The sequence below is a fragment of the Carettochelys insculpta genome, chromosome 23 (assembly GCF_033958435.1).
Source record: "Carettochelys insculpta isolate YL-2023 chromosome 23, ASM3395843v1, whole genome shotgun sequence".
In the NCBI taxonomy this organism is placed as follows: domain Eukaryota; kingdom Metazoa; phylum Chordata; order Testudines; family Carettochelyidae; genus Carettochelys; species Carettochelys insculpta.
The window spans coordinates 11,334,360-11,348,401 of NC_134159.1; the positions used below are offsets into that span (position 1 = coordinate 11,334,360).

Genomic DNA, 14,042 nt, shown 5'->3' on the forward strand with positions numbered 1-14,042 from the left:
GATTTGCTTATCCTCCCCCTCCCCGACAATCCAATGCCTGGCTACATCAGGTGTTAAGATCTCCCCGTTAGACTCGGACAAAGGCTCACATCCCCCAGTCTGCTGGGACTTGTTTTTCTCTCTTTCAATACTGGGCCGTTTCCACCTTGCTGAATAGACCTTGTCAGCTCTGGCCTTCCCTCTTAGTGGGACCCCTCTGAACCCCCCAGCCCACTCATGCATCTGACGGAGCAGGTCTTTGCCCACGAACGCTTATGCTCCAAAATATCTGCTAGTCTATAAGGTGCCACAGGACTTCTTGTTGTTCTCCAAGCTGCAGCCTAGCAGGGCTTCCTCTCTGATACTTGTCTATATCCTCTAGTTGGATCCCATCTGTGCTGCTCTTCCTGCCTCATTCCCCCTTGGCGACCTCCTGCTCCCCCCATTGTCCGGACCTGGCTGGAACAACTACCCGGGGGGGGGCAGTGTCCCGCCCTTGGGATCCTTCCGCCGCTGCGCCCCACAGGCGGCTCTTGAACCCGGCGCCCCCGGGGAGGGCGCGCGCGGGCAGGTGAGGGAGGGGCCGCTCCCCTTTTATGGCGAGGCGGCGGCGGGGCGGTGATGTCAGCGGGCGGCCCTGCCCCGGCTCCCCGGCGGGAGGCGCGGCCGGGCTGAAGGGCGGCGCCGCGGGCAGCCGGGACGGACCCGGCCGGGCCAGGTAGGGGGACAATGGGGGCCGGGCGGGGCTGCGGGCTGCTGGGAGCAGCGTGCGAGGGGCCCCCCGGGCCGGGCGCATGGGCAGCCGGGGGGGGGGGGGCGCGTGGGTCCGGGGGCGCAGCCTGGCCGGGGGGCAGCGCCCAATGGGCTCCGGGGGGCCCGCAGCGCAGGAGCCGGGGTCAGACCCTTTGTTCCCCAGCCGGGGGCGGGGGCCTGGCCCTGGCCCTGGCCCTGGCTCTCTGCCCGAAGTGGCGGGGCTGGGGCGGGGTCACAGGTGGGGGGCGCTGAACCCTCCCCTCCCCCCCCGCCGCACTGTGGGTGCTGGGGGGCGGGTCGGGACCCTCTTCCGTGCCCGGCCATTAACCCCCAGTAGAACCCGTCCGGCCACGTGCTGCCGAGAGCGGAACCGCCCCCCGACTCCCGGGGAGCCCCCACACTCTCCTCCCGCCGCTCTGGGGTGGGGGAGCCCCGGCTCAGAGCCGCCCCCCGGCGCCAGGTGAGGTGTCCGGGGCTGGTGGGTTTTGTGGGGTCCCCCAGGCTCTGGGGTGAGACAGAAAAGGGAGGGTCAGTGTGTGGGAGGAGGCTGCTGGGGGCGGGGGGGTAGGGTCTAGGTGGGAGGGAGGGGATCATATCTCCCCCACATGCCGAATATGGGACACGGGGGAATGACGCCCTCCTGCCGACAGGGGAGGGCTGGGCTGGTCGCCCTTCCATTGCAGTCTGCCGGCGGCTGCCCGGAGGGGGGGGCCTGGCTGCGGGGGGCAGCTGTGGCTCTTGGCAGCCTCATGACTCAGGGCACCAGGAATGGGGTTGCCACCCCACCAGCAAAGCTCCCGGCTCCCCCAGCTGGGGGAAGCAGGGTGACCGCCGCACCGCCGGTCTGGCTCCCGGCGCCTGGTTCCCCCACCCAGGGGGAGCCAGAATGGGGCGCAGCAGCTGCCTGTGCGAGGGGAAAAGGTGGACCATGGGGCAGTTAACCCCTTTGGCAAAATAAATCGGGACGCCCTCCTGGCACCCAAAATATGGTACCGTCCTGTCCAAAATGGGACAGGGTCACCCTAGAGGGAAGGGGCGGGAGTGGGCTGTGGGTGCAGGGTCTGGGTGGGAGGTAGGGCACAGGAGTGGGCTGAGGGTCGGGGGTCTGGGTGAAGGGCAGGGTTGGGGGTCTGGGCAGGAGGTAGATGCTGGAGCAGACAGATATGGGAGCTTGGGAAGGCAGGAGTGGGGTGGGGGGCAGGAGATGGGGGTGCCTGCTTGGCATAACTCAGGGGGCGCATGTAGCTCCTCACCCTCCCTCACTGGTGGGCGCCTCTCACTGCGTCTCTCATTGGCTGGGGTTCCTGGCCAATGGGAGCAACTGGGGTGGAGCCTGCAAGCCAGTGCCGGGGGCTGAGCTGCCTTGCACTGTCGTTCCTGGTGCTGAGCTGCTTCCCCCTAACCAGGCAGGATCCATGGGCCTGATGCTGATTGCAGCTTGCCTTGATCTGGCCTGCAAGGCTCGGGACCCTTCCCCCACGCCCCTAGTGGGCAGCTGGCGCTCCAGCCACACACAGGTTGTGCACCCCCCACATGGCTGGAGCACTAGTGCCTGCTCACCCCATTGCTGGTGGAGGGGCCCATGCCTGGTGGGCCAGACTGAGGCAAGCCTTGCAGGCTGTTATGTTCCCCACCGCTGTGTTATGGGGTCACTGCTTGGTTGCCTGTCCAGTTGATTCCTGGCAGTGTGCACCACTGGTGAGGCAGAGAGAGGAGCCGTCGCTAATCCCCAGACAATGCCTAGCTAGTGCTGGGGTATGGGACAGCTGCTTTTAATGTGCCCTTACATAGCTAGGGGCTGTGTCTGGGGGAGTTCACAGCTGTCCAGCCTGTCCCGGAGGAGCACGGGCTGTGGGGGAGATCTCAGCTTTGCCCATGTAGGAACACTGCCAGCCTCTCCTCTTGCCAAAGGCCTCTGTGTGCATTGCAGACCAGCCATGCCTGGCCCTGCTCCTGCTGCAGCTGGGGAAAGCAACTGGAAGAGAGGTCATATCCATTTCCCCAGGGGTCATGGTGTGTTAGAGGTGGGAATAGAGCCACGGAGCCCTAAATCCCCCTCCTGTTCTAACCACGAGACATGCTGCTACAAATGCTATGAAAAAGGAGGGCATTAATGCACTGGGCTGCTGTGGCCTGGGCATCTGATCATGGCTGTAAATGTTAGGGACTGATACCAGAGCAGGCTGCACAGCCACAGTAACTCTTCCAGGGACATGAGCATCATCAAGTAGTGGACAGACGACAGGTTCCTTCCAAGGCCAGGAGCACCCCAGCAGAGCCAGCTCGTTTGCCAGTGGAGCCTCCTAATGGAAGACGCCCTTCCGTTGTTACTGGGGAGCTCCTGCTGGGTTGGACACATCCACCCACCATATTATTCCCCATACAAAGGGCTGTGAGCTAACAGGCTGGGCTGTTAACGTCCTTCTCTGTTGCAGCCCACTGAGCCCCCTGCCTGGCTGGTCTCTGGCTCCCCCAGGAGGGAGGGAGCTTGGGGAAGCTGTGAACTCCACAGTGAGGCACAAAGAGGCAATACAACCAGCACGTGGTTCAGATTAGTCCCTGAGTTTTACTGGGGTGCCCTGTAGAGCCCTGCGTGGATACAGAGTAGGTATCCCCAGCCACAAGAAGAACACCAGCAGATGGGTGTCTGTGGTGCCACCTGCATGCGCTGTCCAACCAGCCTAGCCAGGCAGGAGCTAAGGGACAATGCAGCTGGGTTAAGGAGTTGGGTGGATGCTGCCAAGAGACAGTCTACAGTGGCCTTAGTATGCTGTCCCTGACTCCACCATAGGAAAGAGCCTTACCCTTCTTTCACCACCTTATGCAGGTGCGTAGTCACAGGAGCCGCTGACGTACAACTGTGTCAGATGCACTCGGTGAGACTCCTGGGAAGGCAGAGCAGGTGCTTGCACCAGGGTTTCTTATATCCATATGAGGGCTCTAAACTGGGGGTTACTGGCTCTTCGGGGGGTCTTGCTCTTGTTTATGTGACCCAAAACTAGGAAGAAATTTGGAAACTGCTTCACATTTTTTGAGATGGGGGTTTGGGGTTTTCTTCTTTGCCAGCGACTCCTAATGCTGTGAGCCCTCAGTTCTCATTGCTTTCAGGCTGTGCTGCGGGCAGTCAGCATGGGGCCCAATAAAGGTGAGGGACCCAACTTTCACACAGGTCCAATGATACTTGGGCTAGGGATCCACTATAGTTGCTATTTCCGGATACGAATTCCGGTTCCAGTGCCCCTCGTCGTACAAGGGGTAGCGGAAACTTCGAAATAGCTGCTTATTTCGAACTTTGGTGCTGGGTACATGGCGCCAAGTTCAAAATAAGCTAGCTCGAAATAAACAATGCAATTTGTGCAATGCAAATTGCTAAGGTGTTTCCAGTTACACGTTGCATTGGTGCTTCAGTGCAGGATTACTTGACCCGAGGCTGTGTAGGGCTGCTGAGTACCTACCGCTCCAGTGAGACACAGTGGGTGAGCTGCTGGAAAATCATTTCCTAGATGTCTCTTACTGACCACCAAAATCAGTGGCTACCCTAGAAAATCTTGGCCAACCCCAAAGCTGCAGCACTGCCTCGGGGATTAGAACACAGAGTTTCTGCCCCCTCCCCAGTCCTGTGCTCAGGCCAGTCAGCTGGGAGAAAGGAGACAGCAAAATGGTCATTAGGTGAAACAACCCCTGCAGGATCTCAGGTACGCCCAGGCTTAAGCTGCAGTGTAGATGTACTGGGAGTGTAGCGTTATCCATTCGACAAAGATGCAACCAACCCTTGAGAAAAGCTTGGCTTGCTGGGCTAGGATCAACGTACCTGGCAGAACTGGGCCATCTGCATGGCTGTCAACATCTGCCAAGCAGAGAATCTCTTCCCCAGTGGTTGAGGAAGTGTGTGTGTATCCTTTCTAAGGAACTCAGTTTCATCATTTCCCCTGAGAGAAATTCCTGTGGTATGTGAATAAAAACAAAGTGGTTTGAATTCCCTTCCCACACGTTAGGATTTCAGGGAATAGATGATGTGTTTGTTTGAAAGGGAGTGGGCAAGTTTGCTTCCTAGCTTTTAAAGAGGGGAGTACAGTGCACTGAGCCAGGAAGGGAATCGGGCTTTAAAAAAATCCCTGGCTTATGTTATGTACAGAACGGTATGTGATTGGGGGTGTGCTGTGGTTACCTTCAAAGGAATCTGAAAAAGTCTTGGGGGCTGGTAATTATTCCAGACACCCCTTTGCAAGCAGCTGTTCAAGGCAGCAGCACAACCGTCACTTCCAGGCTCCTTTACTGCGGTCAAACAGTGTAAAGGGGCCTCGGTAGCAATGAGAACCACATCAGGGTGCTAAAGGTGAGACACCTAGGTCCTCACCAGCCACGGCTCCCAACAGCTCAGCTGTTGGTCCAGTGACATCCTGGAAACTGGGTCAGAAGTGTCTGTAGTTGTGCTGCCAAAACTGGAGGGACCCTTGGAAATTCAGTTCACTAAAACGAGAGATGAACCGAACCTGGAACCTTGCACCCTTATCCTTTTGGCATTTCAATGTGTGTGGATTCAAGCCCTTGGCTCCAAGACCATTCTCATCATCTGGTGTCCAGGTTGGAGCCAGAGAGAGGCCCATTTTCTAGTTATGTGACTGCAAGGCCGCTGGAAAAGCTTTCAGCCATTCTGCCGTGTCAGGCTGAGTTGCGTCTGCTGCACGCCATTGAGCATGAACCTGGCCACTAACCTTGTTTGGGTCCCAGACCCTGAACTGGATTCTAGTGGTTGCATGGGTCTGGAGACTGTCCCTTTGGCCCTTCACTTGTCCTGTAATAAGGCCATAAAATTCAGTAACTAAAACAAGCGGAGGGGAATACAGCAAACTTTCCCATCTATGATGCTGATGGTAAGGACCAGGCAGATCTTTCCCCACCTTTTTATTAATTCTTGGTCCTTCTGCAGGACTTGCTGCAGGCTAGCAGAAGCACCTAGCTTCCTCATCAAAGATAATCCCATGAGTCCAAATCACTATCCCTCCCTGGTCTCTGTCCCTCTGCTACAGAGGATCCTGGCATCAGAGCAAAATGCTGACAAGTTGTACTGCACGGGGCCGTGAAATGGAGCTCCTGGAACATGCTTTGACTGCACAGGCCAGCAAGCTTGGGGGCCACTGTTGTGCACATGGAGTTGCGGGGGGGGGGTTGCTACCTGGTTCAGCACATCTCTAGGTGACTAGCTGAAGTCCAGCCCAGGATGGTAGTGACTAGAAGTCTTCACCATCTGATGACTGTGTGGTAGCTCCATGTGAAATGAGTGACTGGTTGTGGTCTGGTTCATGGTAGACTAGACAATTGTCTATGCCCAGAGACCTCACCAGTGGTGCTGATGGGCCCCTGGCTGGCAAAGGGCCTGAGGGTTCAGTGGCTATGGGCAGCCACTCGGCAGCGTGGCCATGGGTGTGGTGTCACTCCACAGAGCTCTCTTTTAGCCCATCGAGTGGCTCTGAGGGATGAGGCATGTGGGAAAGGGAGGTTCAGTCTCTGGCACCCCTCACCAGCACCCAGGAGTGAGATGGACGAGGGAAGGTCCTGTAAGCTTATTAGATCAGGCAGGGAAGTGCCCAGCCTCTGGCCTTGCTGAGGGGGATGGAGTGAGAAGGGAGGTGAGGAGGCTGCAGCTCCATGTCTCCAGGAATTTCCCCCCCCCCCACAGCTGTTTCCTTTGTGATTAGCTTTCGGGACGGACACACACTCCCACAATGCGCTGGCTCCTCCTGCCAGTACTGCAAAGAGACCCCCCCTCTTGGTCTGGCTTCAGAGCACCCTGCAGGGGTGAGTCAGGAGCTGGGAGCTTTGATATGCCCCACCAGGGTGTGGCAGGAGGCAGGAGAGGGAACTAGGAAGGTACGTGTGCACCAGAGGATCCAGGGAGAGGTGGCTAGAACGGATGCTGGCATGTGTGTGTGAGCTTGGCTCATGTGCCATTCAGAGGAGCCTGAGCCAAGGGGCAGGTTTTATCTACCCCTCGCGCCCCAGGCAACCGGCTCAGGGAGCTACCAGCCTGCAGTTCTTCTAATCCAGGGGTGGGGGGGCACAACCTTTTTTCACCAGGGCCCACATGGCAATTTTTTACATGTTCCAGGGGCCAAACACAAAATAGCCCCAAACCCACTCCCCAGGCTTACCCCCTCTTAGCCCCCAAACCGCTCCCCCATTCCTATGCTTAACCCCAAGCAGCCCCAAACTGTCCTGAGGCTTACCCCCTCTCATCCCCAAACCACTCCCAGGCTTAACTGCACCATAAAACATCAAACAAGTCATGTTGCAATGACATGGGTGGATTTAATTTTCTCCACATGCACAATTTTTCAAGCATCATTGTTCAATTAATATTTCATACTGTAGAAAAGTACACAAGCCCCCAGGCTTAGCCCCATGCAGCGGCTCCCCCAGCCCTCCAGCTCCCCATACGTAGAGCACAGCAGGGATAGCTCTCGCCACCCTGCCACTCTGAAACAAAAGGGCATAGTTTAATTGGTTTAATGGCTGTTAAATTAAATTGAGTGCTACGCTTTCAGTGTGTCAGGAATCAGCGGCAGCTGTGTGAGCTGCAAATGGCTCCTTAAAGAGCCACATGTGGCTTGGAGCCGCTCAGCTGCCTTTTAAAAATAGCACCGCTGCTGGCTCTGTGGGCTGGATTCTGGCCCGGGGGCCATGTGTTGGACACTCCTGCTCTAATCCCTAACCCGGGGCCTTTGAGCCGGTAGGCTGTACAGACCTCGAGCCTTTCATCTTTCAAGCCACAGGGGGATTGTAAGCATGGAGCAGGGAGGTTTCTGCCCTGCTGTCTACCTGGAAAATGCCTTTCTGACCTGGGGGCAGCCCTGGGCTTGTTGGGAACATGCCTGGGAATGTTTGAAGGAGGTTGATTCACTGGTCCTCTGTGAGCAAGCAACTTCCTGTCTCTACTGGTCTCCCCCTCTGTCGAATACAGGGAGTGCTGTTTGCCTCCTTCCTGGGGGGCACAGAGGCATAATTCATCGGCCAGCATTAGAAGCAGGGATGGAAGCTGCAGGGCAGGGGACCCTAAGGGACATGCAAGAGGTTTTGTATCTTTCGTACTCAGGCAGTCTCTTCTGTCGGCCTGGTCCTTTCACTTCCCATTACCAGCTGGCCACTTGCCTTTCCCACCCAGTCTGCTCCCCGCAGCATTCCTGGCAGGAACCGGGAGTCCCGAGGGACAGCTCCACAACTGCCAGATGCCTCTTTGCCCTGGGGAGCAGCGTGGTGTAACGAGTAGGCTGACTGGCCATATGATCATTACCCAAGTCATGGCCCTTCTCTGGCCTCAGTGTCCCCGTCTACAACAGATGAAAAATACCTTCTGGCTTCACCAAGCTGGGGGTAGGGAGGAGTAATTAATTACTGTTTGTGAAAGCATCTGAGATTCTTCAGTGGGACACGCCAAGAAAGTACGTGTCATTCTCCCTTTAATTACTCTTACTTAGATGCTTAATCCTACAGCCACAGGTTAATCCCATGTTTGCATCCATGGGGATTGTGCACAAGGGTTTGGTTACTCTGGGGCGTACACGTTTGCGGTATCAGTGCCCTAGTTCCTTCAGAAACACCCAGTCCTGCCATCCTGACTCCAGTTCATCTGCACAGCTGTCAGGCTGGGCTCTGCCTCAGCAGCTCTTCCATACGTGCAGGAGGGGGAACATTTCCGGCAGATCTAGAGAAGTGATTATTTCCCTTTATTTGGCACTGGTGAAGCCACATCTGGAGAATTGCCTCCAGTTCTGGGCCCCTCAGTACAGAAACAATGTGGATGCATTGGAGTGAGTCCAGCAAAAGGCAACCAAAATGATTAGGGGACTGGAGCACATGACCTATGAGGAGAGGCTGAGGAATTGGGCTTGTTGAGTCTGCAGAAGAGAAGAGTGAGGGGTGATTTGATAGCAGCCTTCAACTGCCTGAAAGCGGGTTCTAAAGGGGATGGAGGGAGGCTGTTCTCAGTAGTTACAGATGAAGGAGACGCAATGTTCTCAGGTTTCAGTGGGGGAGGTCTAGGTTAGATATTAGGGAGAACTATTTCCCCAGGAGGGTGGTGAAGCACTGGAATGCGTTGCCTAGAGAGGTGGTGGATTCTCCATCCATCGAGGTTTTTAAGTCCCGGCTTGACAAGGTCCTGGCTGGGATGATTTAGTTGGGGTTGATCCTGCTTTAGGCAGGGGGCTGGACTCAATGACCTCCTGAGGGCCCTTCCAGCCCTAGGATGGAAAGTGGGAGGGGATTGTGTTGTCGTGGAATGGGGTTTATTTCAAGGGAAGGGAAAGGAAACGTGAGAGGTGTTACTAAAAATCACCCCAATGGACAAAGGGCTTGTTTAAGGCCCATGAAAAGAGCAGATTGCGGAGCTGGCCCCTGCTGTCACTCTGGCGACACACAGCTTGCACACCGTGGGGCTGAGAGGCTCTCCTGGCATGGAAAAATGGGGGAGGAAGATTCTGCCTTAAAGGGACATGATCCAGATACACAGTCAAAGCTTTAAATGACTTGACAATGCCTGTGATGGCTCAGCCTAGAATCAAACCCCACATCCTGCCCCTAGCGCCCTGCCAGGGAACCAGCACTTTCCAGTTCATGCTCCATCCAGGACACTAACTTTCTACTCTTCTGCACTGAGCTTAGAGCACGAAGCCATATCTGAAATTCAGACCCCACTGCCCTGGTCCATTGCATGTTACACGTGAGATAAGACTGGTTCTTTTTCCTGGCTCTCTCTCGGGGCTACTGGGGCTTTTTCTCACTTCCAGGTGTTTTGGGCCACAGTTTGAATGGGGAAAATCTGCAATGAATGTGACCTGCAAAGGGCTTGTGCCTGTTCTCTGCTTCTTTACAGGGAGCTGAAGAAACCCTAGCAGACCCCACCACCAATGTACCCTCTGATTTTTTCCATCCATGTATAGACTTCTCCCGTGCATTTGCAGAATAAATTGTGTTGTGCACACTGACTCCTGTGTGAATGTGCACCGCCAGTAGAAACAAAAACCTTGCTGTGGGCTTGCAGAGAATGTGGCTCACCTCTCCCATTTGGGTTTAACATTAGAAAGTCTATTCCTGGCTGACCCAGAAGGCTCCCTGGTGGCTGGGGTGAGAGTGAAGTGGTGACATTGTCAGGATTAGGAAAGTGAAAGCTGAGCCGTGGAAAAGAGAGGAGTTTTCCTCAGACCCTGGCAAACACACTCTGCTAACATCTGTTTCACTTCAATGACCAATTCACAGTTTGGAGAAGGTCAGTCTGGGTTAAAGATGTGTTCACGCCACTCCTCGAGTTAAAGTCCAGTCTTTGAGGTGTCTGACGGATCCTCCAGAGCTAAACTCTTGTGGCCTTTCATTTTCTTTTTTCCATAATCCAAGAAAAAATATTTCAATTAAAACCCATTTTGTAAGTCCCCCGGATCTCCCAACCACCCCCTTTTCACTGAAACAAATACCATGAAATACATCTGAAAATATTCTACCTCTCTTTACACAGACCCAGAAGTCCCTTTAATTCCGCATGTTCCATCTGCCGATGGTTTATGCCAAGGGTTGTCATCCATTTTGCAACTGGACTCTAGGGGAAGCCCGTCTCCTTATTTCTAGGTCCATCTCTTCTGAGGCAGCATCTACGGTTAAATAAATGTCAGGACTGGGATTTTTTGTTCATGGCCACCCAACACTGATTGTAACTGGCTGTGCGTTTTCCCTAGCAGGCTCTGTTCTGGACTGATCACGGCTGTTACTGCTGTCGCTGATGCCAGGGCCTGCTGGGAAGGCAGCTGCTTCAGGAGAGGGACTGTGCTGACTTGTCAGGGAAAAGTAAAACTCGGTAAGAAACAAAAAAATGTACGGTAGTTGCTTGAGTTATGGCAGGGTTCCGTTCCCATTCACATAACTCGAATTTTGTGTAAGTTCGGGGGGTGTCTGTTTTCCCCGGCGGAAGAGGCGTTCTGCAGCTGGGGAAGCAGCAGGAGCTCCTGGGTAAGTCCTGGGGTTGGGAGGGAAGTTGGGGAGGGTTAAGCCTGGGGTGGGTTGGGGCCCTGGGAGCTGGGCAGGGGGGTTAAGCCTGGGGTGGGTTGGAGCTGCGGGGGCAGGTGGAGTTGAGCTGGGGCTGTGCAGCCCTGCAGGGAGCTGAGCTGGAACCAGGCGCGGAGGGGTGGAGTTAAGCCAGAGCCGGGCGCAGGGAGACGTGAGCTGGAGCTGCGCAAGGTGGGGGTGAACTGGGGCCAAGGGGTGTTTGAACCAGGGCTGCGCACACTGTGGGGGTTGAGCCAGGGCCAGGAGGAGCGGGAAATTGTGCATGTCAAGAGATTACTGTAGTTCAGATCCCTGCCCTGTGTGGTTAGCAGAACATCCGTCTGGGCTGGCTATGGTGCTTGCTATATCTTTTTAAATATACGGGCCCGGCTCTGGCTGCCTTAGGCCACCTCCACCATGCAAAGCAGAGGGCAAACCAGCAGGACCAGGTGTCAGGGATGCCTTGGATGACTGGCAAGTCACAGCCTCTCTGTCTTGTGTCTCCACGTTTAGAAGGCCATGTGAGAAGTGCAAAGCAGTCTCAAGTGCATTTCCCTCCTTCTCTTCCCTGAGAATCTTGAAGCACTATCCAAAAGCATGCTCATGAATGAAGCCTCACAGGTTTCCCCATGAGATGGCTCAGTGTCTTTCTCCCATTTTACAGACAGGCAAACAGGCGTAGATGAGTCGGGACAATATCACACAGAGTCCGGAGCTGGGAAGAGTTCAGTTCTTCTGACTTGTTGGTTTCTAGCCCTGGGCCTCTGCTGTCTCCTGCTTGTGAATCATGTTTTGCGGCTCAGGTGCAAGGAGCTTTGAAAATGAAGTCTCCAACAGAGCCATCCCATGCGTAGGACAGGTCAGGCCAGCCACCCCAGATCCCTCAATTTGTGGGGGCACATGGCAGCCATCTCAACCCTCCTGTAGATGAGGCCTAAGGTGACCTGTTTCCTGCTGCCATGCTGAAGTGGAAGAGCCCAGCTGGGAGATGGTGGTGGAGCAGAGCTAAGGAGCTAAGAGAGGCACACAGATGAGACTTATGGGGACACAGTAGGGTGGTTCCACTCCCAGTCAGCCAGCCCCTGTGCTGCTGAGAAGGGCGAAAGTCTCAGGGAGGGAGAACATCCAACTGGACAGAGGGAAATGATCCCATAGCTGGGACCCTCATTCCAGATGATAGTCTGCTATCCTCTCGCACTGAGGCTACCTCTCTGGAGGAGGAAACTCCAGTCATTAGGAAAAGGCAGGTGTTACTAATGGGGGATTTGCTCATTAGAAACATAGGTAGCTGGGTTTGTGGTGACTTGCCTGCCTGGTGCGAAGGCTGTGGATCTCCCGAGACGTCTAGCTAGACTTATGCATAGTGATGAAGAGGAGCTGGGGGTTGTGGTACACCTAGGTACCAATGACATAGGGAAAAATGAGAGCAGTCCTGGAGGCCACAGTTAGGCTGCTAGGAAAGGGATTGAAATCCAGGACCCCAACGGTACCATTTTCTGAAATGCTTCCAGTTCACACACCAGGCCAGGTAGATAGGCAGAAGTGCAGGGTCTCTGTGTGTCAATGAGATAAAGGTGTAGGGAGGAGGAGTTTAGATGTATTAGGAACTGGGGAAGCTTTGGGAAAGAGGGAGCCCATACACAGAGGATGGGCTCTGGAAGCAGTTTGCTGGCACTCAAAATTAAAAAGGCTGCAGAGCAGTTTGAAACTAAATTCTGGGGGAAAGCCGACAGGTGCGTGTGAGCACATGGATGAGACAGAGACATCCCTTAGGGCAGGGTCTGTTAACAGAGACTCTCCATGTGCTCATAAAAAGGAGAGGACAGAAGATGATAAAATATGGGTAAGATCTGCTGAGAAACCATCGAATGAAGAAGAGGCCATTCAATCACTTCATGTAACAGCAGACAGATAAAGTTTTTAAAGAGATTACCTACAAACACTAGAAAGCTAAATAATAAGATGGGTGAACTAGAGTGCCTTGTGTCATGGGAGGATATTGGTTTAATAGGCATCATAGGAATGTGGTGAAATGAGGCTAATCAATGGGACACAGTAATACCAGGATACCAAACATATTGGAAGCACAGAACAGGTGGTGCTGGTGGGTGAGTCGCACTATATGTGAAAGAATGCACAGATCAAATGAAATCAAAATCTTAAATGAACCAACTATATCGTAAGTATCAGAGGGGTAGCAGTGTTAGTCTGGATCTGCAAAAACAATGAGAAGTCCTCTGGCACCATATAGACTAACAGATTTTTTGGAGCATAAGCTCTGGTGTATGTATATCTGACAAAGTGGGTCTTTGCCCACAGAAGCTTATGCTCCAAAACATCTGTTAGTGTAGGATCTCTGGATGGTAATTCCATGCTCTAATAATACAAATATAGCAGTAGGGTATGTTACCGACCATGTGACCAGGATGGTGATAGTGACTGGGAAATGCTAAGGGAGATTAGAGAAGCTATAAAAACAAAATACTAAATAATAATGAAGGATTTCAACTATCCCATATTGACTGAGTACACGTCACCTCAGGATGGGACGCAGAGATAATAATTTCTTGACACCTTAAATGACTGCTTCTTGGAGCAGCTGATTCTGGAACCCACAAACAGAGAGGTGATCCGTGATTTGATCCTAACTGGAGTGCAGGATCTGGTTCAAGAGGTGACTATAGCTGGACCTCTTGGAAACAGTGACGCAATATAATTAGATTTAACTTCCCTGTGGCAGAAAAAACACCAATGCAGCCCAACACTGTGGCATTAATTTCAGAAAGGGGAACTGCACAAAAATGAGGAGGCTAGTTAACCAGAAATTAAAAAGTACAGTGCCAAAAGTGACAACCCAACAAGCTGCATGGAAACTTTTCAAAGATACCATAAGTGAGGTTTGACCTAAATGTATAGCCCCAAATAAATAAATAAAATAAGTACTTTAGAAACAGGACCTCTGCTAAATGAGCAGTGGGGCACTGGATGTTTAAAATGCTTAAAGAGAACTCAAGGATGATAAGGTCATTATGGAGCAACCATCTGAATTCTTTGCATCTGTCTTCATGTCTGAGGATGTGAGGGAGATTCCCAGACCTGAGCCATTCTTTTTAGTTGACAGGTCTGAGGAACTGTCCCAGATTGAGGAGACAGTAGAGTTTTAGAACAAATGCATAAACTAAACAGTAATAAGTGATCAAAATCAGATGGCATTCACCCAAGAGTTCTGAAAGAACTCAAAAGTGAAATTGCAGAACTACTGGCTGTGGTTTGTAGCC

At 53.6% G+C, this 14,042-nt stretch overlaps 1 protein-coding gene across 4 annotated transcripts in view; it reads left to right on the forward strand.

The window, feature by feature from the left end:
• The first annotated feature begins 628 nt into the window (after window positions 1-628).
• FBLIM1 (filamin binding LIM protein 1) overlaps window positions 629-14,042 on the forward strand; it is a 37,393-nt gene continuing 23,979 nt past the window's right edge. The window contains exons 1-2 of one of the 4 annotated variants that reach the window (XM_074975819.1): window positions 630-697; window positions 10,461-10,576. The gene's annotated coding sequence lies outside the window, so the exon portion shown is untranslated. Of the gene's footprint in view, window positions 698-10,385; window positions 10,577-14,042 lie in introns of those variants that run through there. The other 3 variants (XM_074975816.1, XM_074975821.1, XM_074975818.1) reach the window with 3 other exon arrangements.